At 47.9% G+C, this 26,261-nt stretch overlaps 1 protein-coding gene and 1 long non-coding RNA gene across 2 annotated transcripts in view; both read right to left on the bottom strand.

The window, feature by feature from the left end:
* SCARB1 (scavenger receptor class B member 1) overlaps positions 1-26,261 on the bottom strand; it is a 200,724-nt gene that overhangs the window by 24,060 nt on the left and 150,403 nt on the right. The gene's annotated exons all lie outside the window — the stretch shown is intronic.
* LOC129542779 (uncharacterized) lies at positions 5,093-16,273 on the bottom strand. The gene is made up of 3 exons (XR_008683150.2): positions 16,104-16,273; positions 8,619-8,799; positions 5,093-5,675 (listed from the first exon to the last, which is right to left on the bottom strand). It is a non-coding gene; the product is annotated as an uncharacterized LOC129542779 (long non-coding RNA).

The raw sequence follows: 26,261 nt of genomic DNA, 5'->3' as shown, positions 1-26,261 counted from the left end.
ATAACCATCAGCAGCTCCAGATTTTTGTTCTACTGGCTTAGCCACCTTGCAGACAGCTCACCCCACCCCCCAGGTCCCAGATAAAGCTCTCATTGGCCTGGCCAAAGACATGAACCATTCTGATGGGCTAAACTTGGGCCCCTCACTCATCCTTGAGCTTGAGAGAAGAGGATGGTCAGATCCATGTGGGGCAGGTGGACGAAGAGCAGGTGAGGGGCAGTTCCCCAAAGAGAAGGAACAGAGGGGCAGTTACCAGTTTTGAAGATGGAGGAAAGGGCAATGGTCCTTCTAGAACGCAGGCCTCCTCCAGAAGCTGAAAGAGGCAAGGAACAAATTCTTCCCAGAGCCTCCAGGAGGAACCAGTCCTGCTGACACCATGCTACTAGTCAGTAAGGCTCATTTCATAGAGAAATTTTTATTTATTTTTGCCTGCACTGGATCTTCATTGCTGCACACAGGCTTTCTCTAGTTGTGGCAACTGGGGTGGGGGGGCTATCTCTCGTTGCAGTGCACGGGCTTCTCATTGCAGTGGCTTCTCCTGTAGACCACAGGCTCTGGGGTGTGCAGGCTTCAGGAGTTGTGGTACACAGGCTCAGTAGTTGCAGTTCCCAGGCTTTAGAAAGCCCAGGCTCAACAGTTGTGGTGCTCGGCCTGTGAGTTAGTTGCTCTGCAGCATGTGAGATCTTCCAGGATCAGGAATGGAACCCCGGCCCCCTGCACTGGCAGGCCGATTCTTAACCATTGGACCACCAGGGAAGTGTAAGACTCATTTTGGACTTCTGACCACCAGGATGGTAAGAACATAAACATAGACTTTGTTAAGTCACTAAGTTTTGGTGACTAGTCAGAGCAGTGAGAAGAAACTAACACATTTGTGTAAGAATATGCACTCCCCTTGGGCATGAGACATCAAACCCACTATGAAGGAGAGGAGACTTCAAAGACAATAGAGAGAAAATACTTCAGGTTGCAACAATTTCAGATCTACTAGGGTCCGGAATGCAAAATTTGCTTGAATGGCTACCTTAATATATAAGCCGTCAAGGACATCCCAGGCTGGGACTTCCCTGGTGGTCCAGTGGCTAAGACTCCAGATGCTCACAATGCAGGGGGACCAGGGTTTGATCCCTGGTCAGGGAACTAGTTCCTCCTTCCTGCATCCTGCATGCTGCAACTAAAATGCTCCAACTAAGACCTGGCCCAACCAACTAAATAAATAAAAATATTTAAAAAACAAAACAAAATCCCAGAGTGCATGCAGGCTGCTTTTTGTTTGTTTTATTGGAGTGTAGTTGATTTACAATGTTGTGTCAGTTTCAGGTGAACAGCAAAGTGAATCAGTTATACATATACTATAGCCACTTGTTTTTGGCTTCTCTTCCCATATAGGCCGTTACAAAGCATCGAGTAGTGTTTCCTGTGCTATACAACAGGCCCTTATTAGTTATCTACTATGTATAGTAGTGTGTATGTGCCAATCTCAATCTCCCAATTTATCCCTCCTCCCCTGCCCACCCCCTGGCAACCATAAGTTTGTTTTTTGCATCTGTAACTCTATTTCTGTTTCGTAGATAAGTTCATCGGCACCCTTTTTTTAGATTCCTCATATAAGTGATATCACATGATATGTCTTTCTCTGTCTGACTTACTATGCAGGCCATTTTTAACCATGCCTTCACAGATTAGGGCACCCACTAGCAGCCACGGCACTGTCACGGCTTTGACCGTCATCCTCTGGGGTCTCCTACTGCAGGGCACATGACTGACTGATTGACAGCCCACTGCTGTGCTCTGAACCCACCCTGTGCCCCATGGATGCGCCAGCCAATGACCCAGCATGGGAGGGAAATGAAGGTAGGCCCATCCCGGTAAGACGTGGGATGCCTCTGATGGTGACCCTGGCTCCAGTGTTTCCCATCAGCCTGCACAAAAAACTTCCCCAGAACCGTGCTGAGGCCTGAGCCCACGCCTGCCTGACCCTCCTTGCTCGCCTCACTCCTACACAGAGGCCAGACCCACATCTCAGCCTGAAGCCGCTCCCACCTCCTCTTTTCCTCTTGGGGCTGTTTTTCCCAGTCACCATCTTGCACATCAAATCTCACCCTTGACATCCTTTCTTTTTTTTTTTTTTCCTTCTCTTCCCGTGCCACATGGCTGGCAGGATCTTAGTTCCCCAAGCAGGGATGGAACCCACACCTTCAGCTGAAATCCCAGAGTCCTAACTACTGGACTTTCAGGGAATTCTCTTGGCATCTTCTTAAAGGACCCAAACTGACCCAGCACTGTGAGCATTAGAAAGAGAGCCCCGGGTGGATGAATCACAAAAAAAGATGCTTCTTGCAGGATAAGCAGCTGAGCAAGCAAGCCAGGGACAGACCGAGAGCGCCCTAGCCACCTCTCCGATGGGCACCTTTGTGCGGTGCCCGATGCACACACTGTGCACGGCCGCCGCTGCAGACCGCTTGGCTGTAAGGGGGTTTTGGAGGGAACACTAACACAGGCAGTCCAGGAAGCTCCCATCTCACTACTCAAGGAGGCAGAGAAGCCCAGGCCCCCCCCCTACACACACACAGAGGACCAAACACTTATTCCTACCCACCCCCTGGGCTGTGCCCACTAAGGGCATTCAGGAGCTAGTGCAGACACTGTTCTCAGCAAGGACCACTTTGTGTGGCCTCCACTGGGTTTTTGAGAACTCTGAATTGCTAGATGGCACCCTTTACAATGGAGAAGGGAATGGCAACACACTCTAGTGTTCTCGCCTGGAGAATCTCATGGACAGAGGGGCCTGGTGGGCTACAGTCCACAGGGTCGCAAAGAGTCAGTCAGACACGACTGAAATGACAGCACACACGCACGCACACACACACCTTTTACAAAGGAGAAGTTTAGCTTCAGCTTCCCTTGAAAACTCAGCTGACCTGGCACACAGAGTCCATGTCCCCTACATGGGCAGTGCCCCTTCACAGGGACTGAGTGTCCCAGCCGGCCACAGGCCTCCCCATACCCACCCATCCTAGTCCTGGGGGCCCTGGGGGTTTGCAGTCTGGTGATCCCACTGACTTGCTATGTGACCTTGGCCCAGCCAGTGCCCCTTTCTGAGTCCTGCTAGCCTGTTCTTGCAATCAAGGGGGAAGGACAGGCTCTTCTCATCTTCAAGGGCCCTCCAGCTCCACACACTGACATTGCTAGGGAAGATGGAGAGGGAGATAAAGAGAGACTAGTTCTGCCTAATTGCCTCATTAAGCCCTCCTTGTTGGAAAGCAGGAAGTGGAGCAAGCTTCCTCTGTTTCATTGCTTGCCTGCATCCTCCCCAGCTGAATGATGCAGCTGAACGCTGAGGGGCTGGGGAGAAGCCCGAACACAGAGGAGGCTCCTTGGGAAGAGGCAGGACCTAGGCAACCTCAGGCACCATGCGATTCCCATCCCTGTCAGGGTTCTATTTGCCTGCACAGAATAGAACCCTCTCCCCAAAGGCTGCTTATTTTTTTGGCCATGACTCGAGGGTTGATCCCCAGTCAAGGATTGAACCCAGGGCCCCGGCAGTGTAAGCACCAACTACTAACCACTGGATCACCAGGGAGCTCCTGCCCCAACAGCCACTTAAGCAGCGTGGGATTTATAGTTCTTTAGTGTACCAGTGATGGTAACAAATGCTACTATGGAATATGACCTACGCAGGTGCCCAGGGCTATCTCAGCATGTTGTGAGATTAACTCACAGTAAAACATGTCCTGGGATGAACAGCATCTCCTCTAAATTCACATCCACCTGGAACCCGTGAATGTGACCTCTTTGGGAAATAGGGAGTTTGCAGATGTAATCAAGTTCAGATGACGTCATACCAATTGGGGTGGGCCCTGAGCCAATGACCGGTGTCCTCTTGAGAAGAGCGAACGTTGATCACAGAAACACAGAGGGAAGACCGTCATGTGTTGACAGAGGCAGAGATTCAAAGAATGCCTCAATAAGCCAAGGACTGTCAAGGATGGCCGGCCACCACCAGAAGGTGGGAAGGGGCATGGAACAGATTCTCCCCCACTGATGCCAGAAGAACCCAACCTTGCCAACACCTTGATTTCAGATTTCTAGCCTCTACAACTGTAAGTGATTGGATTTCAGTTGTTTTAAGCCACTAAGTCCATGGCACTTTGATGTGGCACCCCAGAAATGACTACATTCCAAGCAGTGGGTTCTGTCACCATCCCTATTTACAGATGGGAAACTGAGGCAAAGAGAGGGTAAGTAACTAATGCAGAGTTGCACAGTCTGTAAGTAGTAGATTCAGGGTTGTTTTATTTTTTTGGCTGCATTGAATCTTAGTTGCAGCATGCAGGATTTTTTATCTCGGTCGCAGCATACAGAATCTTTAGTTGCAGCATATGAACTCTTAGTTGCAGCATGTGGGATCTAGTTCCCTGACCAGGGGTTGAAGCCAGGGCCCCTGCACTGGAAGTGCAGAGTCTTAGCCACTGCGCCACCAGGGGAGTCCCTGAGTCAGGCTCCATCTTAAAGAATTTCTTCCAGAGAGACAGGCGCGTGTGCAAGGAGACAGGCATCTGTGTGTACAGATGCGGTCAGGAACCTCTACAGGGTCACCTGTGCGTGCAACAGAGTGCACGTGGTGCTGAGGCACGGGATTTGACCCTAGTCCACAGAAAGCGTGTGTGACGCGATGATGAACAAGCCGTGGGACCCGAGCCTCCACTGCATGATCACAGGAGCACATTACCAGTCCCGCTGGAAGAAGTATGGCCAGATTGATGGACGAGATGTTGCTGACTGGGTAGGATGAGATTTAGCAAGTCAGAGCCTTTGCTGATGGGATAATCCCCTAGCGACTGTGCATGGAAGGAACACTTGGGCTGCCCATCAGCATGGACCCTCAGGGAGAGTGCTCACACAGAGAACAGGACCTCCTCAAAAACCAGGGGCTTCCCTCTTACCCCGCCTCGCTTAGCCTGTCCAAGCCTTTGTTTCTTCCTCTGTAAAATGGAGCCATGGATGCACATAAGGCGGATGATCTCACAGACATTGTATTGAGTGGAAGAGGCTAAACACACAAAAAAAACATCTTCTGGATGAGGCCATTTTAAAACATCTTTATTTATTGATTGATTTTTGACTGCACTGGGTCTTCATTGCTGCATGTAGGCTTTTTCTAGTTTCAGCAACTGGAGGCTATTTTCTAGTTGTGATGCCTGGGCTTCTCATTGTGGCAGCTTCACTTGTTAGGGAGCGTGGGCCCTAGGGTTCGCGGGAGCAGTAGTTGTGGCACTCGGGCTTAGTTACTTCTGCAGCACATGGGATCTTCCCAGACCAGGGATCAAACCCCTGTCCTCTGCATTGGCAGGTGGATTCTTAACCACCGGACCACCAGGGAAGTCCATGGATGATGCCTTTAGTATAAAATTCTGCAATGAAACTCATCTATGGGGAGAAAGTCAGAATAATGCTTCATTCAGCAGGGTGGGTGCCACTAACACAGCCAGGACATAAGGGAGCCTTCTGGGGGCTGGAAACGGTCTCTGTCTTGAGCTGGGTGGCAGTTACTTGGGTATATAATAAACACATAGGAAATTCATCAAGCTGCACCATCAGGTTAGTTCCTTTTCAGTTCAGTTCAGTTGCTCAGTCTTGTCCGACTCTCCACGACCCCATGAACCACAGCACGCCTGCACAGGTGTGTACATTTTGTTGGAAGGAAGGAAGGCTGTTAATTTTTGGTCACTAATGTTCTATGTGTTACATCCTATAAAATGGATTGACAATCTTCTGAGGCCGGTACAACCTTTATTCCCACTTTACAATGAGGCAGTGCCTCCAAGGATGTGTAGTTGAAATCTAGCAGATGGGCTCCAAGCCTGTGACCTTTTGTCCCTACTCCAGGGTTTCCTCCAAGTACCACATACTTTTTACACTATTTTGTTATTGTTCAGTCGCTAAGTCATGTCTGACTTTTTGCAACCCCATGGTCTATGGCAGTCCAGGCCTTCCTGTCCTCCACTATCACCTGGAATTTGCTCAAACTCACGTCCATTGAGCCAGTGATGTCATCCAACCATCTTGTCTTCTGTCGCCCCCTTCTCCTCCTGCCCTCAATGTTTCCCGGCATCAGGGTCTTTTCCAGTGAGTCGGCTCTTCCCACCAGGTGGCCAAAGTATTGGAGCTTCAATTTCAGGATCAGTCCTTCCAATGAATTATCAGGACTTATTTCCTTTAGGATTGACTGGCTTGATTTCCTTGAGTCCAAGGGACTCTCAAGAGTCTTCTCCAGCACCACAATTCAAAAACATCGATTCTTTGGCACTCAACCTTCTTTATGGTCCAACCCTCACATTCGTACAGGACTACTGGAAAAACCATAGGGATTTCACACTATGAATCCTTCCAAATACTGCCCTAATCCTTGCCAAGAGCTGTGTGGAGTTGCTCTGATGAAGCTTCATGGCCATGGCTCCCAAATCCTCTCTTGAACTCCAGGAGAAAAGGAGGTGATTGGAGGGCAACAAGTCGGGACCCTTATTTAAAGGAGGGCTCCCTACCCTGGAAGCACTGCAGCAGAGAGTGCTCTAGTTGTCCTCCAAAATCCAGTGGCCCTTCTTCCTTAGTCATAGAAACTCTGAATTTTAGCTGGGTGCACAGCTGGCAGGAATAAGGACAACCCTCTCCAGCCTCCCTTGCAGCTAGGTATGCTGGAACAACTCAGTCCTGAAACAGAGTCCCCCTAAAACTGAGTTCCCTTACTGAGTTTATGATTAATATCTCTATCCCAAACTTTATTCCCTTTCTTGTCCCCTCTGAACTCAGTCTTGTGCTCTAACTGAACACTAATCACCCAAAGTCAGATGCTAAAATTGCAGTTGTTAATATCATTAATGTACTCAAAACTGCTCTTATCTTATAGATCTCATCATTAATGTACAAACTCAGGTTTTTTCTCCAGGGCAAAATGAGCTCACAAACCCCCAAACCATGGATCACATGGCCAGAAAATCATAAAGTAGAGACATTCTGACTCCTGAAACTGTGATTAAGAAATGTCACAAGATGATGATTAATCTCAGCCTCTTTTGTTCCTCCCCTGAAAAAAAACAAAAAACAAAGCCTAATTCAAAGACCAAGGTGGAGTGGATCTGAGGCTTGTCTCCCACTCCCTTGCTTGGTGCTCTCTGATAATCTTTACATTGCTGCAAACTGCCACTGTCAGAGTCCGGCTTCCTACACTGCAGGTACACAAGCCCTTTGTTCTGTTTCAGTACTGGCTACCAAGATGCAACTGGAAGTGATATCTTTGATGTCTGGGGAGGATCCTTAAAGGATAAATGGTTATCTTCTGGATTTTTCCTTTCTGCTGGCTAGAATTCAGATGTGACGACTGGAGCTGCAGCAGCCCTTGTAGTCCATGAGATGCAAGCCATGACTCCCTCCTAATTTTGTTTTCTTCTGAGAAGTAAACTTCTGTCTTGTCTAGGAGTTCTTTGTCAAATGATTCTCTAACACATAATGACAATAAAATGTCCAAGCAGTCACAGGGTTCCAAGATTTGGGGGATAGCCTCCAAGTAGCCTTGTTTTGGTTGAAAGGAAATGATTTTTTTTGAGGGTATTCCTGGGGCCTTAGCACTAATCACAGAGGTGGCACTTGGAATGACAGAAGGACCCCACCATGCTTGTATATGAACTCATATGTACAGGCAATGTGACTTAAATTTTTCTAACACATCAAATGTTTCCCACCTTGGGGGAAAATAGTTCAAATAGCAAACTAGACTCCAGCAGCTATTACATCATCCCTATTCCAAATTCACTTTCTCAATATCTTGTAAATTGCAAACTATTTCCAACATAGGGTAATGTTATTAACAGATTGTATAACCCCAACCACTCAAACAGATATGAACATTGTGCCAAATTTGCTTCAGATCGCTCTCTTTACAGAATTAAAAGTTTGAAGATCCAGCTAAAACCCTCCTCCTCCCACAAGTACGCAGAGCATCCTCTCCTCCAACACTGCCTCTACCCCGTGACCGCCACCAGCCTCCAAACCCAGAGCTGGCAGATAATACTCCTATGTGTGTCTTAATACTTCTCCCACACATAACGTCTCCATAAACCACAGGCTGTGGTAAAAACCACTTTCTTACTCCAACTAGTTAGAGTCATTTGCTCATACATAGTTGAAGCCATCATTTTATGACAATTTATGTAAGACTACTGGGCCCATTGGGAGGATATAGGTCTTTGGGGAAATTTTATTCCACAAATATTATCCAAAGACATATGTGCTATTTTATTTTTCTCTAGTCCATGTTATAGTAAATGTGTAAGTTATTCAAATGAAAAGAAACAGCTGAACTGTATACCAGCTAAAAATATCCTGTGCACTACCAACAGTACACTATCAATTGGGAACACAGTCTAACCGGTCCCACGAGCGCTAACTTCTGTGATCCCAGTCTCCTCTGAAGGTCAGCCAAACTAGAATGTTCCAGACACTTCGCATTGTACCCTGTGACAATAAAAATAAAATTTGAGCGCCAACCTTCGTGATAACAAATATTTCTTAACTTGTAATTTATGCATCTTGTATTACTCGGCTGTTTTCTTACCACTTACCTGTGTTACTAGAATTATCCTCCATCTGCCGCTTCTCTGCAGGGAGATGTTTAAGCCACTTGTCCACTTCGTGAGGGTTACTTCAGTTAATCCCTGTTACCTTCATCTTAAAGTCGTTAGCCCAGGCTTACTCTCGCTGCAGTTGTGACCAGTATGGAGGGCACCCCTCTAACCCCAGGTGCTTGAGGAAAAAAAAAAACAGCATTTATCAAATGCTTACTGTGTTCCAAGCCTGTTCTAAGCTGCTTTCCTCAGACTAATTTATTTACTCCTCACAGCAGCCCAAGAGATGGTATTATTGTTAGCCTCATTTACAACTGAAACTCAGAGAGGTTGAGAAAAGATCAAGGTCACAGAGCTGTCCAAGGGCTGGTGGGCTATAGTCCATAGGGTTGCAGAGAGTCAGTCATGACTGAGTGATTGAGCATGCACTGTTTTCTAAGGTATCTTGAGAAGGGATATGACGTGAGACCAGCCAACATTCGGTCTGAGAGCGGGGACACCCATAACAAATCAAACTTAAATACTATAAAAAGTCTTTACCTGTAGATTACGTTCTAAAGTGAACCAATAAGTGACTTCCCTGGTGGTCCATGGTTAAGAATCCACCTTCCAATGCACGGGACATGGGTTTGATCCCTAGTCCAGGAGGATCCCACATGCTACAGGGCAACTAAGCCCGTGCACCACAATTATGGAAGTCTCTGCGCCCTAGAGCTGGTTCACCACGATGAGATGCCACCACAATGAGAAGCCCACTCACCTCAACTGGAGAGTAACCCCTTGCTTGCGGGAACTAGAGAAAGACTGAGTACAGCAACAAAGCCCCAGTGCATCCAAAAATAATAAATAAATACAGTTTTGAAAAATAAAGTGAACCAGTGAATATTAATAAAAAATTAATATAATCAAAATTATCCTTAAATCACCCATAAGATAAGTAGTAGACCATGTCATGGGAAGTATAGCACAGTAAGTGATTCCTCTGTTGTGTGTGGGTCATTTCCTGCTTGCTTTACCCTAGAGAGCTACAACCTTTATTTTCTGAGCTTTCAATCAACTGGCTTCCTCCCAGGGTCAGCCAATGGGATGCATTGGTTGGAATTGGAGGGCCAAAGGAAGGACGCGGCCAGAGTATTTCTCCCCATCTTTCTTATTTGGTGTTTTTTGGCTTTGCAGCTTCTAGGATCTTAGTTCCCCAACCAGGGATTGAACCCCTGCCCTTGCAATGGAAGCATGGTATCCTAACCACTGGACTGCCAGGGAATTCCTTCCTTTGGTGGTTTTCTCCAGCAATGGCGACATCTCTATTGTGTCTCTAGGTCTTGCCAGATGGCCCTGCCAAGAGTCTAGTTCCACTGGATGACCCAAGCTCCTAATTTGGGTACCACCATCTCCTCCATCTCTCTAGCTTAGCAATGGCAGTGGCTTCCTGTTGTTACTGACTGATGGGCTTCTCAGCTTTTCCATCACCTGTGTGACCAAATCCTTGCATTAAACTCCTTTTGTTAAAACACCTAGAATGGTTTCTGCTTTCCTGATTGTACCCTGACAGATACACACTGAACGATGTCTGAGGGCCATTCATATAAAAAATATGTACCTTTGGATGGCTTGCCAAGTTTAGACAAGTGGAGGAACTGGAATTCCCAGCTTTGACAGATGGCAGTGAAAAGTGGGACAGTTACTTTGCCAAACTGTCAGCAGCTACTAGAGCAAGCCCACACCCAGTCTGTGATTCAGCAATCCCCATTCCAGACATGCACCCAAGAAAAATGAGAACAAATGACCATCCAAAGACATAAAAACATCCACAGAGGCTTTCTCTGAAATTGCCCCACACTGAAAACAACCCAATATTCATCAACATTAAAATGAAAAATAAATTTTGATCTATTCACATAAGTGAAAACTGCACAGAAATTTTAAAAGATCAAAGAGAGTTTACATGTCAACATGAGTGACTGTCATTGCCAATGGAAAGCAGAAGCTGGACATTGTGGCTTTAAGAGCTCATACTCTGTCGTTTCACTGCAGTGACATTTGGGAATGGGTGCAAGTTTTCTCTGGTGATGCAGGTCCCAGTAAGGGCGACCTCTGGAGGGGAGGGGTGGCTCTGTTGAGCAAACTCTGGGTGATTGAAATCTTCCACATCTTGATGAGGATGCTAATGACATTGGTGTAAAGATGTAAAATCCATCCAACTAGACACTTAAGATCTGTGCACCTTCCTGTGTATTATTCTTCTAGTCAAGGCTTTGGTTTTTCCAGTAGTCATGATGAATGTGAGAGTTGTACCGTAAAGAAAGCTGAGCGCCAACGAATCGATGCTTTTGAACTGTGGTGTTGGAGAAGACTTTTGAGAGTCCTTTGGACAGCAAGGAGATCCAACCAGTCCATCCTAAAGAAAATCAGTCCTGAGTATTCATTGGAAGGACTGATGCTGAAGCTAAAACTCCAATACTTTGGCCACCTGATGCAAAGAACTGACTCATTAGAAAAGACCCTGATTCTGGGAAAGATTGAAGGAAGGAGGAGAAGGAGATGACAGAGGATGAGATGATTGGATGGCACCACCAACTCAATGGATATGAGTTTGAGTAAACTCCGGGAGTTGGTGATGGACAGGGAGGCCTGGTGTGCAAAGAGCTGGACATGACTGAGCAACTGAACTGAAATGAAAGTGTTTAAAAATTCTTCACTTTGAACATGAAGTTCTCTTTTAGCACAACGATATAGCCAATGAATGGCATAGTCAGGGCTGGGGTACAAAAGTTGGTCTCTCCCCCTCCATCTCCACAAGCAGAGACGTGAACAAATGCTTACATACCCACGTTCACAGCAGCAGTAGTCACAATAGCCAAAAGGTGAAATCAACCCAAGGGTCCTCCAGTGGATGAACAGAATATTGTTTGGTCATAAAAAGTAATGAAGCTGCTGTGAACCTAAAAACTAAAGTCTATTTAAAAAACATATATATATAGAGAGAGAGAGTGTATATGAGGTGGGGGGAAGGAATAAAGTACAGATACATGCTGGGGCACGGATGGACCTCGAAAATATGATGCTGAAGCAAAAGGACAAATATTTTATGATTCCAATGTATGAATTTTGTGGGGGAAGCAAACATCCAGTCGATAGCATATAAGCTGTCAGTGCTCAGCGGTGTCTGAATCTTTGTGACCCCATGGACTGTAGCCCGCCAGGCTCCTCTGTCTGCAAGAATACTGTAGTGGGTTGCCATTTCCTTTTCCAGGGGATCTTCCCGACCTAGGGATTGAGCCCACCTCACCTGGATCGAATCCAGGCAGATTCTTTATCATTGAGCCACCTGGGAATCTCATAGCATGGTATATTTTACTACAGTGAAAAAATAGAGCAAAAAATAACCCCACACTGTGTAATAAAACACACACATGCACAAACCCTGACCTGTCCGGCTGAAGACAGCATTGACCTTGGTGCAATTTACGCTCCAGAGCCCAGAGCCCTGTGTGGAAGCAGGCTGAGACGACATGCTTATTTTCCCTGTGTTTTTCATATGCCCTCTCCTGCCTCCCTTTGCCAGCTTATCCCTCTAATACATCACTCCTGAAAGAATCCCTCTCTTGGGTTGCAATTATAAGGTGATCCAGGAAGGCTTTGCATGAGCCCATCGGCATCGGAAACTTTGAGGAGGAGGAGTTGAAATCTCTTGTTTCAGAGAAAAGGGAACAGAGGACCAGAGAAGAGCCTTGACTTGGCCAAGATTCTGCAGGAGCAGGAAAATACACAGGGCTCAGACCCACAGCTCTTGGCATTCTGCCTCTCCATGACCTTCTTTACTTGTGGCAGGTTCTGCATGGCCATTTAGGTATAAAGCTGGTGCAACAGCAGCCTGTCCCCAGAGGGCCAGAAGTCCTTCACAAGCCTGTGGAAAATCTGGTTTGAGAGCTAATGGCCAGGAACAGCCACGAACGACAGGCTCCTGCTCCCCGGGACCTTCCCTGGGGCCCCACTTGACGGAAGCAAACCTTGTCTTATTAAATCCACAGCTGGCACGTTTGCCCTGGACTCTGACCTCAGGAGCACAGCCCCTTGACCTCACCCAGGGGTTACAGCTGAAGTCGGGGCCACAGAGCACAAGCAGGGGAAGGGTGAGGGAATCAAAGGACCCAGGACCTGCAGTGGGAAGTCTCATTTCTGGGTGGCAGAGAGCAAGAAATTGTTGCTGTTGTTTAGTTGCTAAGTTGTGTCTGACTCATTGTGACCCCATGGACTGTAGCCCACTAGACTCCTCTATACATGGGATTTGTAGCTCAGATGGAGAAGAATCTGCCTGCAATGCAGGAGACCCAGGTTCGATCCCTGGGTCGGGAAGATCCCCTGGAGAAGAGAATGGCAATCCACTCCAGTATTCTTGCCCAGAAAATTCCATGCATAGAGAAGCCTGGTGAGCTACAGTCCATAGGGTCACAAAGAGTCAGACAGGACTGCGAGACTACTACCAGGCAAGGTTACTGGAGTGGGTTGCCATTCCCTCCTCCAGGGGGTCTTCCCGACCCAGGGATTGAACCCACACCTCTTTCATCTCATTGGCAGCTGGGTTCTTTACCACTGAGCCACCAGAGAGCAAGTAGGGGGGCGGTTCTCAAAGACACACACAAGTCCAGGTTGAAATCTCCACTTGATGCGCCAAAATAGTCACTATGTACAAACACGAACTACTGTCCCCAGACAGCACTGAGTGTCCTTTGAAGGGACTGATGACAGGGCAGGGCACTAAAATCCTAAGGCTTTTGCATGTGAAAGGAGAGGGAGGGGAAGAAGGGGGCAGATCTTATTTGATTATAGTAAATAGCACGGGAATTCCCTGGTAGCTCAGATGGTAAAGAATCTACCTGTAATGCAGGAGACCAGGGTTCCATTCCTGGGTCAGGAAGATCCCCTTGAGAAGGGAATGGCCTGGAGAATCCCATGGACAGAGGAGCCTGGCAGGCTACAGTCCATCGGGTCACAAAGAGTCGGACACAACTGAGTGACACACACACACACAGTAAACAGCAGGAGACAAGTTGTATAAAGAGAAAGCATGCCGATTTTTTTGTGTTTTTTTTTTTTTTAACAGAGCGGAGGCTAGCCTGGTTAGAGCTGTGAAGTGATTTATGGCCAGACCCGAGCTTCTTAGCCATGGGGGAAACAGACCTTGCTGGACAAGAATTTGAGAAAGATCAACAGGCTTCATTTGACCAAGGGCAGCCCTACGGTGGCTAGTGGAATCCGTGTCTCCTTCCATCGTAGTCAAGTGTGAACACTGTAGAGGCTGCAAAGATGTTCCAAATACAGTCCTCCAAAACCTACTGGTGATGAGAGAAGAAGGCGTGGGGAAAAGGGAGGACCACATGATAAGCACCTACTATGTCTATGTTGGGTGATTTTTCAGGATGCCTTTTATGTCTGTGGTTGTATGTTCAGTAAATCTTTGTGAACGCCTACTATAAGCTGCAAAGCAAACAATCACAGGAGCTCAGTGCAGAACACCATAAACATCAACTTCAGTTCAGTTCAGTTCAGTCACTCAGTCGTGTCCAACTCTCCACAACCCCATGAATCACAGCACGCCAGGCCTCCCTGTCCATCACCAACTCCCGGGGTACACTCAAACTCACGTCCACAGAGTCGGTGATGCCATCCAGCCATCTCATTCTCCATCGTCCCCTTTTCCTCCCGCCCCCAACCTTTCCCAGCATCAGAGTCTTTTCCAGTGAGTCAGCTCGTCGCATTCGGTGGCCAAAGTATTGCAGTTTCAGCTTTAGCATCAGTCCCTCCAATGAACATCCAGGATTGATCTCCTTTAGAATGGACTGGTTGGATCTCCTTGCAGTATAAGGGACTCTCAAGAGTCTTCTCCAACACCACAGTTCAAAACATCAACTTACCTGGGTACTAAAGCTAGGGCAGGCTTCAGCAGTACGTGAACCAAGAACTTCCAGATGTACAAGCTGGGTTTTGAAGAGGCAGAGGAACCAGAGATCAAATTGCCAACATTCCAGAAAAATATCTACTTCTGCTTCATTGACTATGCCAAACCCCTTGACTGTGTAGATCACAGCACGGGAAAATTCTTAAAGAGATGGGAATACCAGAACCTGTATTCTTACCTGTCTCTTGAGAAACCTATATGCAGGTCAAGAAGCAACAGTTAGAACTGGACATGGAACAACTGACTGGTTCAAAATTGGGAAAGGATTTCAAGTAGGCTTATATGTTGTCACCTGCTTATTTAACTTATATGCAGAGTACATCATGTGAAGTGCCAGACTGGAATCACACACTGGAATCAAGATTTCCAGGAGAAATATCAACAATCTCAGATATGCAGACGACGCCACTTCGATGGCAGAAAGTGAAGAGGAACTAAAGTGCCTCTTGATGAAGGTGAAAGAAGAGTGAAAATGCTGGCTTAAAACTCAACATTAAAAAAACTAAAATCACAGCATCCAATCCCATTTCATGGCAAACAGAAAAGGGGAAAATTGGAAGCAGTGACAGATTTTATTTTCTTGAACTCCAAAATCACTGCGGACAGTGACTGCAGGCTTGAAATGAAAAGGCACTTGCTCCTTGGAAGGAAAGCTATGACAAACCTAGACAGCATATTAAAAAGCAGAGATAATACTTTGCTGACAAAGGTCCCTATAGTCAAAGCTATGGTTTTTCCAGTAGTCATGTACAGATATGAGCATTAAATCATAAAAAATGCTGAGTGCCGAACAACTGATGCTTTCAAATTGTGCTGGAGAAGACTCCTGAGAGTCCCCTGGACTGCAAGGAGATCAAACCAGTCAATCCTATAGGAAATCAACCCTGAATATTCATTGGAAGGACTGCTGCTAAAGCTGAAGCTCCAATACTTGGGCCACTTGTTGCGAAGGGCCAACTCATTGGAAATGACCCTGATGCTGGGAAAGACTGAAGGCAAAAGAAGAAGGGGGGTGGCAGAGGAGGAGACAGATAGCGTCACCCACTCAATGGACATGAAATCGAGCAAACTCTGGGAGACAGTGGAGGACAGAAGAGCCTGACGCGCTGGAGTCCATGAGGTCACAAAGAGTCCGACACAACTTAGCAACTGAATGACAACCACAAGGCTGGCCAGGACCAGCTGCTCCAGGCCAGCTCACCTGGCAGGCTCTGGAGGTGTCACCGGGACAGGCTCTTGCCTCTGCAGGTCGCCTAATGGAGCGGCTCAGAGGCTCAGCTCTCTTCTCCTCCCTCTGGGACCAGCATCCTCCCCTCATGGGGATGAAAGATGGGCAAAATCACATGTAAAATCAGGCAAGGATAAGCTAGGACCTGGCACTAGGTTAAAGCCAAAATCAAGCGGCAGAAAAGCAAAAATGGGCTTTCCTGATAGCTCAGTTGGTAAAGAATCCTCCTGCAATGCAGGAGATCCCGGTTTAATTACTGGGTTGGGAAGATCCCCCGGAGAAGGGATAGGCTTACTGGCTCCAGTATTCTTGGTCTTTTCTTGTGGCTCAGCTGGTAAAGAATCCGCCTGCAAGGCAGGAGATGTGGATTCGATCCCTGGGTTGGGAAGATCCCCTGGAGAAAGGAAAGGCTACCCACTCCAGTATCATGGCCTGGAGAATTCCATGGACTCTATAGTCTCAAAGAGTTGATAGGATTGAGCGACTTTCACTTTCCGCCCCTATAGTGGGAAGGGCCAGGTGAGTGGGAGGAGCTGGGGAGGCAAGGAGTGGGAGTCAAAGTCATAATAGGGCACTTGCACATCCCCTCTGCCAGACTCTATGCCGTTTGCTTGAGGAGGCCACTGTTTATTAGACACCGACTGTGGGTCACTTATTCAAACATTCCACAAATATTTACTGAGTGCCTGCCAGCCAGCACTGCAGAACCAGCACGGTGGAGTGTTGGAGAAACACTTGTCAACAAAAACTGATAAGTCACTGCGCTGGTGGACTTCACAGGGTGTGCAGGGGGAGGAGGTCAGGAAACAAGGCACCTGGTTGCCTGACTGTTGGCGGTGATTAGCATTCTAAACAAGAGGCGCTTGTGCTAGGGGCGCATCTATAATAAGGGACCTGACCCAGCCTTGGGGGCTGAGGGAAGTCTCTCCCAAGAAAAAGATGATGGCGCTGAAACTTGAGAGATGTGTCATAATGCCCTTGTGAAGAGGGAAGGGAAAAACATCCTGGGCTGGGCTCTCAGCAGGTGCAGAGGTCTTGCAAGGAGATCTTTGCCTGCGGAGGCAAAGAAGGGTGGGGAGGCCAGCGGGGCACGCACAAGGGCAGATGACTTGCTATGATCACCAGTCCCCAGGGCCTGGTGGCTGCTGGGCCCTTGGGCACAGCACTCTAAGCCCGACAGCTCTAAGGGCTGGTGATGACATCCAAGGGCGTTAAACAGAGCATGTGCTGCCTCTAAAATAGAAAAGACAATGGCAGAATCCAAGTTAATAACTGTCGACTTGGATCGTGACAGGACTTATCATTCTGTTAACAACAGCAACAAGTCAAATACAACTCAAAGGAGCGCCAAGAGGTTTCTGCTTTTAAAGCACAGTATTGGTAGGGCTGGTGCTTCCGGATATACTTTACCTCTCTTCCTCCTACCGCCTGTGTGTGTGTGTGTGTGTGTGTGTGTTAGTCACTCAGTCGTGTCTAACTCTTTGAGACCCCATGGACTGTAGCCCACCGGGCTCCTCTGTCCATGGAATTCTCCAGGCAAGAATACTGGAGTGGAAGCCCCTTCCCTTCTCCAGGGGATCTTCCCCACCCAGGGATCGAACCCAGGTCTCTCACATTGCAGGCGGACTCTTTACCATCTGAGCCACCAGGGAAGCCCCTTCTTCCTACTGCATATAACTAAAGAACATAATGCTGGCTCATACTTATTTAGGTGCAGGTGCTGTTTCAGGTGCTCTATGAAGACCCATTATATTGATCTCATGAACCTCCCCCACATACTAAGTCAGATGTCGGTAAGGGTTAAGAACAGAAATTCAAGAAGGGCAGGGAACCTAGGAGGTGTATCTTTTTTTTTTTTTTTGACCACACCACATGTGAATCTTAGTTCCGCCATCAGGGATAGAACCACCTTCTGCACTGGCAGCTCATCATCTTAACTACTGGACCACCAGAGAAATCCCTGGGAGGGACAATTTTAAATAGAGTAGCAGAGGCCTGGCCACCAAGAAGGGGTCGGTTCATCTGAAAGAGGAAGAGGGCAGAGCCAGTGCCAAGGCCCGAGGCTAGCAAATTTCAGGAACTGGTAGGAAGGAGGCCAGTGTGACCGACGCTGAGTCAGTGAAGGGGTCAGTATTGGGAAATGATGGCAGAAAGGGCATGGGAGGTGCGCTGAGAAACCCGAGCTGGTGGATTGCATTAAGAATCTGCAGACTAGGGAAGTTCCCTGGTGGTCCAGTGGCTAAGCTCCCAATGCAAGGGGGCCTGGGGTTCGATCCCTGGTCAGGGAACGCGATCCCACATGGCACAACTAAAGATCCCGTGAGCCATAATAAGGATCGAAGATCACGCATGGTGCAACTAAGACCCAGCACAGCCAAAAATATAAATATTGCAGGGAGTGGGGGATGAATGTGCGGGTTGGGAATACCCTGGCAGTCCAGTGGTTAAGACTCTGTGCTTTCACTGCATGGGTTCACGTTCAATCCCTAGTCAGGGAACTTAAGATCCCAGGGTCAGAGACAGGTGACCCTCTCAGCACCAAAACTCCCATTTGGGTTAAGTGAAACCCACAGAGTTGTTCTGATGGAAGATTCGATTTCAGCACACCCCCACAGAGGAAGCAGATTCACAAGATTTCTTTCATACATCCCAGAAACAAGGGGGCGCAATGCATGGGGTGGGCCTCTGTCCGAGATTACCAGGCAAAGAGACAGAGAACAGGGTAGCCAGCACCGATTACTTACATGGAGGTTGGAAGATGCTCCGAGAAAAATCAGAATGGGAACTGGCAGTGGGCAGCCTAAATTCAAGCCCTTATCTAGATGTCCAGGCTCTGGGTATGAGTAGGGTTGTGTGTGTGCTACATCGCTTCAGTCATGTCCAGTTCTTTGCGACCCTATGGACCACTGCTCACCAGACTCCTCTGTCCATGAGATTCTCCGGGCAAGAGTGCCATGAGGAGGGTTGCCATGCCCTCCTCCGGGGGATCTTCCCGACCCAGGGATGCAACCCACATCCCTTATGTCTCCTGCATTGGCAGGCAGGTTCTTTACCACTAGCGCCATGTGGGACGCCCATGAGCAGGGTTATCATACCATAAATTTTCTGGGCAACAGCTCAGAAAAAAAAAGTTGTTTTTCTCATCACAGGAGGTGAGAGCATGTGGCTCTTTGAGGCCATATTGAGAACTTTGATTTTTACTCTGAGGGAGGTGGGAGCCATGGGAGGCTTTAGAGCAGAGGGGTAGAGTTTATTTGTTTTTACTTTATTTATTTTTGGCTGCCCTGGGTCCTCATTGCTGCTCAAGGGCTTTCTCTCGTTGCACTGACTGGGGGCTATACTCCCTAGTTACGGTGCAAAGGCTTCTCATTGTGGGGGCTTCTCTTGTGCAGCACGGGCTCTAGGCATGCCGGCTTCAGCAGTTGCAGTTCACGAGCTCAGTAGTTGTGGCTTAGTTGTCTTGTGGCATGCGGGATATTCCCGGACCAGGGATAGAACCCATGTCCCCTGCATTGCCAGGTGAATTCTTAACCACTGGACCACCACGGAAGCCCAGGAGTAGGCTTTAAGAGGATCCCTCTGGCTGCCATGTGAGGAATAGGTTCAGGGGTGGGGCCAGGATGGCAGCCAGGATTCCAGGGAAGTGACCACGGCAAAAGCCCAGTTGGGGACCTGGGTAGGAGCAGTGGCCGTGAGGAAAGGCGATCAGACTCTGGATCTACTGTGACCAGAGAAACAGCAGGATTTCATAATGAACTGGAGACCTTAGAATGACAGGTTCAGGTTGGCACTCAGTAAAAAAGAGGGGTCGGAATGACTCCAAGGATGTTAGCCCAGCAACCGGAAGATGAAGTTAGCATCCAGGGAGATGAGGAGACAGCAGAAGGAGCGGGTCTGAGGTCGATTTTAAACACCATCAGCTTGAGCTGCCCGCGAGGCATCTGCAGCCAGCCAGGTTTTCCTCTAAGGACAGAGCAGCAGAAAATGTAATGCACTGTCTGGTTGAAGCTTCTAAAAAATCTTTGCTCGTCAGATTTGTTCTCCTCTGGGGATAAAACAAACCGACCAGATCTTTCTCTGCCGTCTCTCCTGAGCGCGGCGAGCCTCCAACTGGGTCAGCCTGCAGCGGCAGGGAAGCTGGTGCCATAAATCACCAAGTGATGATACCAGGGCCTTCACAGGACGCCTGCTGGTATGAAGCTCAGACAATAGAAGGGTATTCGCCTGAGCTCACGCAGCAGCAGGCACATTAGATTTACCACAAATTATTATAAAGTAACAGGAAATCACAGTGATCTCAGCTGAGCTGCAGAAGGAACAAGCAGAGGGTGGAGGGACCCTCGCAGTCCCCGCATCCTTCAACTCATCACCCTGCTGGGTGTGTGCATGTGTTTGTATATGTGTGTGTGTGTGTACCCCAGGGTAAGCCATCAACAGACTCAGCGTGACAGAGAAATGTGAAGGTTTTCTTGAGAACATCAGAGGATTTCTTTGCTTAGCGACTTTAAAGCTGTGTGTCCTTGAGCAAGTTATCGGACCTCTCTGAGCCTCGGTTTTCTCATCTGAAAAATGTAGATGATAACTGGACCTACTTCGAAACACAGCTGGGAAGGATGTGTGAGCCATTCAACCCTAAACCATTTGTTGTCTTTCTGCTTCTCCTCCCCAGCACACAGTAAGGTTGCATTTCCCAGCCCCTTGAATTTAGGTGAAATCATGTGACATGCTTCCGCCTATGAAATATGAATAGATTTATAGTATGGCTTTAAGAGCCCATGCATAGTACACCATGATTCACTGCATTCATGTCCCTTCAAATATTCTGTTTACCAAGAGACAGCTGCTCAAGAATATATATATATATATATATATCCCTTTTCAGTCTTTTCCATTATAGGTTATTACAATATATTGAGTATAGTTCTCTGTGCTCTACAGTAGGTCCTTGCCGGTTATCTATTTTATATACAGTAGTATGTATCTGTTAATCCCAAACTACTAATTTATCCCTCCCCCCTTCCCCTTTGCTGCTGCTGCTGCTGCTAAGTCACTTCAGTCATGTCTGACTCTTTGCGACCCTCTAGACTGTAGCCTGCCAGGTTCCTCTGTCCACAGGATTCTCCAGGCAAGCACACTGGCGTGGGTTGCTGTGCCCTCCTCCAGGGGCTCTTCCCGACTCAGGAATCAAACCTGCGTCTCCTGTGTCTCCTGCATTGCAGGCAGATTCTTCACCCGCTGAGGCACCTGGGAAGCCCTTTCCACATTTAAGGGTTATCATATATTTGTCTTTCTCTGATTCACTTCACTCAGTGTAATCATTTCCCCTTCTAAAGACAGCAGTCCTGTGGGATTAGGGCCACACTAGTGACCTCATTTTAACTTAATTACCTTTTCAAAGACCCTGTTTCCAAATACAGTCACATCCTGAGATATTGACAGGGTTTCAACATATGGATTTTGGAGGAGACACAATTCAGCCCATGGTGGTTGGTTACCCTACCTAACAGCCCACAAGGAACTGAAAACCTGCCAACAAAATATGTAAGCATATAAGCCAATTGTCCCCAACCTTTTTGGTACCAGGGACAGGTTTTGTGGAAGACAATCTTTTCCATGGTCAGTGGGGTGGGGATGGTTTGGGGATGATTCAAGTCTTTATGTTGATTGTGTGCTTTATTTATTATTATTACATCAGCTCCATCTCAGATCATCAGACATTAGATCCCTGAGGCTGGAGACCCCTAATACAAGTTATCCTTCCCCAGTTGGGCCTCCAGATGAGACTCTGTCCAGCCAACACGGGACTGCAGCCTTGCAGAGGAACCAACTAAGCCAGGTCCAAGCTCCTGACCCACAGAAACTGTGAGATAAGCAGTGTGGGTCATTTTAAGCTGCTCACTTTGTGGTGATTTGAAATGCAGCAGTACACAATGAAAACACTGAGTCATATCAGCACACTTGTCCAACGTTGGTGCTTTCTGCTGATGCCCAGCACAAAAGCCTCTATTCCCATATTCTCAAGATGTTCTTCTGGAAGGACTTCAAGTTCTTATTCTTCAGGTTCCTTTTCTGTTTAACCTGATAACTTATCCCACTGGGCTCCTAATCCTTCACTGAAGGGATGGAATTTTATTTTTATCAAAGTGCTTTCGTATGCTTTGTTACTCAATCTGTTCATTTGCTTGTTGCGTTTTTATCATCTCTCCAGTCACACAACATAGCTGTTGCCTCCTAACTGCAGCTGGGAAGGTGAAGGTCAGAGAGGTGATGTAATCAGTGCAATAGACTCCATCCTCTGGGTACCTTTCACATCACTAGTCCAAAGTGCTCTGCAGCAACTCTGCTGGAGCACAAAGATGTTCTTTGAAAAAGGGATTTCATGGACAACCGAATGTTCTCAGCACTGATTAGACATGCACTTCGGGCATATTAAAGGCACTGATAAGTCCAGCATAGGAAGAAACCACTTCAATGCCTTTAGACAAATGCTGCTGTGATGCACATGGTGACCTTGCAGGGTAGGTAAAATTATGCCTACTTTACAGATGAGAACATTGAAGCTTATTCTAGTGCCTTGCCCAAGGTCCCCCAGTTAATATAGTCAGGCTGGGAGTCAGACCCAGGCTGGGTACACCAAAGCCTGGTCCCATATGACTTCTTAAACCACGCAATGAATTGAATAAGGCTTTGGTGGATCTTAAGGGGGTGGTAAAGGTCAAGAATTTCCTGGAACAGGGACTTTCCTGGCAGTCCAGTGGTTAAGACTTTGCCTTCCAATGCAGGTGGCGAGGGTTTTATCCTTAGTTGGGGAACTAAGATTCCACATGTCACTCTCTGCCAAAAAATTTGCTGGGACAAGGGCAGGGACTGACTTGGGGGCCAAGTGGATGTTTTGTCGGCTGAAAATGTCCTCTGGGTGAAATTCCAACTGTCTCCTCTTTAAGAACAACAAACTCATCTATATTTTTAAAATTTTTATTTTCTTTAAAATGAGTTGAAATGAAGGAACTCGCCTGGACTCTGGTGCCTATTAGACTAACATGTGCTTTTTCCTCCGGAGGTTTAGCTGAGAATAGTCATACCATTATTAGTAATGGCTCATAGCTACTGAGCCCTCGTACGTGCGTGGGGTGCATGCTGTGCTAAGCATGGGACAGTAGTGTCTTACTTAATCCCAACAAGAACCCTGTGAAGTGAGGGGTGTTCATATTTCATTTTGCAGATGAGGAAATACTGGGCTAGAAACAAGAGGCAAGTGGCCTTCAGACTCAGTGGGAGGGACATCCGTGAGATTTTACAGAGAGCTGCCAAGAGTATGAGAGATCATGAACTCTGCCAATATTATAATAACATTGACTACCGGGCCTTGGTTAGCAACAACAGCTGTTTTTACCACGTGTCTGGTCCTGTTTTCAAGGCTTTGTCTAGCTGCAATTGTTGAGTTCCCACGACAATCCAAGAAGGGAAGAAGTGTTATTATCCTCCCCGTTTTCCAAATGATGAAACTAAGGCACAGAAAAGTGGAGTGCCATGCCTAAGGTGCGGCTAAGAAGTGTAGAGCTGGGACGCCAGCCCAGAGCCTTGTGCCCTTAGCCTTGCACTCCACTGCCTCTCTGGGCCTTATTTCCTTTCTTTCCCTTGTTGGCCCATTTTGTAGAGGCAGAAACTGAGGCTCTACAAGGTGATGCAGGTTGCACATGACCACATAACTGCTTGGAAGGAGACCTATCTCACCCAGAGCCAGTGTTCTAACCACCAGGTATCCCCATCATTTCCCTGCAGCACCTGATACCAGGCCTGAGGTTAATGGGTTTCACCTTCGCAGTGCCACATCCAGCTTGGCTGGACAGGTCCTGATGGACCCCACCCTGTCTAGGCCCATCGCCACTACCTGCTTGAATAATGCTAACCCAAAAGATCACAGGCAGAGGATGGCTTGGTGCTCTCCACATCTGCTGCTTGCTCAGCATTCTTGCTGAACTCAAAAAAAAAAAAATCCTTAAGAATGCCAGAAGCAGAGCTGTTACTCGCTTAAAATGAAAAGAAAAGAAAAAACTGATAATGTCAGGAATCTTTCTTACAAGCCAATGCAAATCAAACCAGCTTCAGCAAAAGGGAAATGCATTGGTTGAAGTAACTAAGATTCCAGGAATAGTTTCAGCTTCAGGCATAGCTGGATCCAGGGGCTTAGCTAATGTCATCAGCAATGAGTGTCTGTCTGGCTATTTATATGTCGGCTTCATTCACAGATTCCACATGGTGGCAAAATGACTGCAGGAGTCTTACACCACATTCCCCGCATTGGGGTCTAACAGGAAAGACAGTCTGCCCCTACAGGCAAGTCTTCAGGATCGGCTCTAATTGGACATCCTGGACCAATCACAGAGGCCAGAGGAATGCAATAAGCTGGTTGGCTTAAACCAGGCTCCTCCTCCTAGAGTTGGAGGTGCACCATCTTTGAGCTGTGGGTTGAAGGCTGGCTCCCGGAAGACAAATATGGCTATTGCCAGAAGGAGGAGGAACAGGTGCTGTGAAGACAGACACAGGTTTTCACCAGACTAAGAAACGAATCAGGCCCTGTGTGCCGGCATCTTCTGCTTGCCCGCCTCACTCTCCTCCTTCCTGCCCCGGGCTTTCTGCCTGGAGGCTGACCCACACCACCCCCAGCCCGCTGCTCTCCGCGGTATGGATAGACTTGGCCGGTTCGGAGCCCCTGCAGGACTCTGGAGGAGACCGAGGTCAGGGGCGCCCCAGGGCCGGCTGTTTGCTTCCACTGAAGGACACCACGCCTCTGCAGGCAGGAGATGTTACATCCTCTCTCCTGCTGGTTTCTGGAATTTTCCCTCCCTCCCTTCCAGCCCCTGGTGATAACAGCTCCTCCACGTCTAGCCCAGGATTTCCCCTAGGTCTGCCCACGCCCTTGCAAATAGCCCCTTTATCCAACTTTCCTGGAATTACCCTTCCGTGTCTGCGCCTACATTTCCTGAAGCCTGGCTCCAAGAGAGATGCCGAGAAGAAATCTAATCCCGGCTGGGACACCTGGCTTCTCCCATGATCCTCCTGCACCGGCCCTGCCCCAGGCACCCCATCCCCACCCGACCTTCCCCCAAATCTGAAAAGCCAGTGAGTTGGGGAAGACGGAAAAGTACTGGAGGCTGATGGTGAACCAGTGTGAATGTAACTTAATGCCACTGAGCTGTACGCTTAAATATGGGGGAAATGGTAAATTTTATGTTCTGTTTTACCATAATTTGTTTAAATGCTTAGGGAGAAAAAAAAGTCAATACACACAGAGCCTTCTCCACCCAGTGGCCCATTTCTGAACCTCCCACCCCCACGTTTGGGTGCTGGAGAGTTCCTTCTCCGAGGCACTTGATGAGGGAGGCGGTCTCCTCGGAATCAATGCCGTATTGATTCTTGTTTTGTGGAGAGAACAAGGCACAGGCTGATTTCCTTCCAGTGGATCTGAACTTCAGATGCCCCCAGGCCTCGGGTACAAAATGATGCAAACCGTTCCCGCAGCCAAGTGGGAGGCGTCCCAGCGGCTCGGTCGTGGCGGTCCGGGGGCGGCGGGCAGGGAGAAAGGCATTTGGCAACCGCCACTTGGGAAGGAGCCATGGTGACAAGGTCTCAGCAGACGCCCAAGTTCCCCTTCCCAGCGCAGGAACTGAGTCACCCTGCCCGCGCCCTCCAGCAGCTGCTCTTCCTCCTGTGGGCTGGGAATGCCCTGTTTCTGAGGACACATGCCCACGGTCAGCAAATCAATGATGGTCCTTCCGCTGGGAGAGACGGGGACCCAGAGCACAAGGCAGCCCAGACCCGAGATGTCCCTGATAAGTAAGTGAGCCCGGAGACCAGTGGCTACCTTCACCCAGCTGGCATTCCAGAGCAGCTGGGAAAAGGCAGTGAGCCATATGTACAATTAAAAACTCCCTGTAGCCACGTTAAAAAGGAAAAAGAAACATGAAATTGTATAGCACAGGGAGCTCTGCTGAACAGAATCCACCTGCAGTGCAGGGGACACAGGAGACTCTGGTTTGATCCCTGGGTCAGGAAGATCTCCTGGAGAAAGGAATGGCAACTCTCTGCAGTAGTCTTGTCTGGAGAATCCCACGGACTGAAGAGCCTGGCAGGCTATAGTCCAAAGGGTCCCAAAGATTTGGGTGTGACTGAGCGACTAAGGATGCATGTGTGCATGCGTATGAGAATCTAAAAAAGAATGAACACGTGAATCACTTTGTTGTACACCTGAAACTGACACAACATTGTCCTTCAACTATACACCAACGAAATTAAATTATAAAAAGAAAACTGATGATATTAAGTGTGATATTTTATTTAACCTAATGGATCCAAAAAAAATTTTTTTTTTTGGAGGGGAGGACACCCCCCCCCCACCGCCCCATACCATGCAGCATGTGGGGTCTTAGTTCCCTGGCCAGGGATCGAACCC

The sequence above is a fragment of the Moschus berezovskii genome, chromosome 19, assembly GCF_049115385.1.
Source record: "Moschus berezovskii isolate FMDL1 chromosome 19, NW_MosBer_1.0, whole genome shotgun sequence".
NCBI classification, from domain to species: domain Eukaryota; kingdom Metazoa; phylum Chordata; class Mammalia; order Artiodactyla; family Moschidae; genus Moschus; species Moschus berezovskii.
The sequence above is the reverse complement of the archived record's forward strand: the minus strand, read 5'-3'. Positions and strand labels throughout refer to the sequence as shown.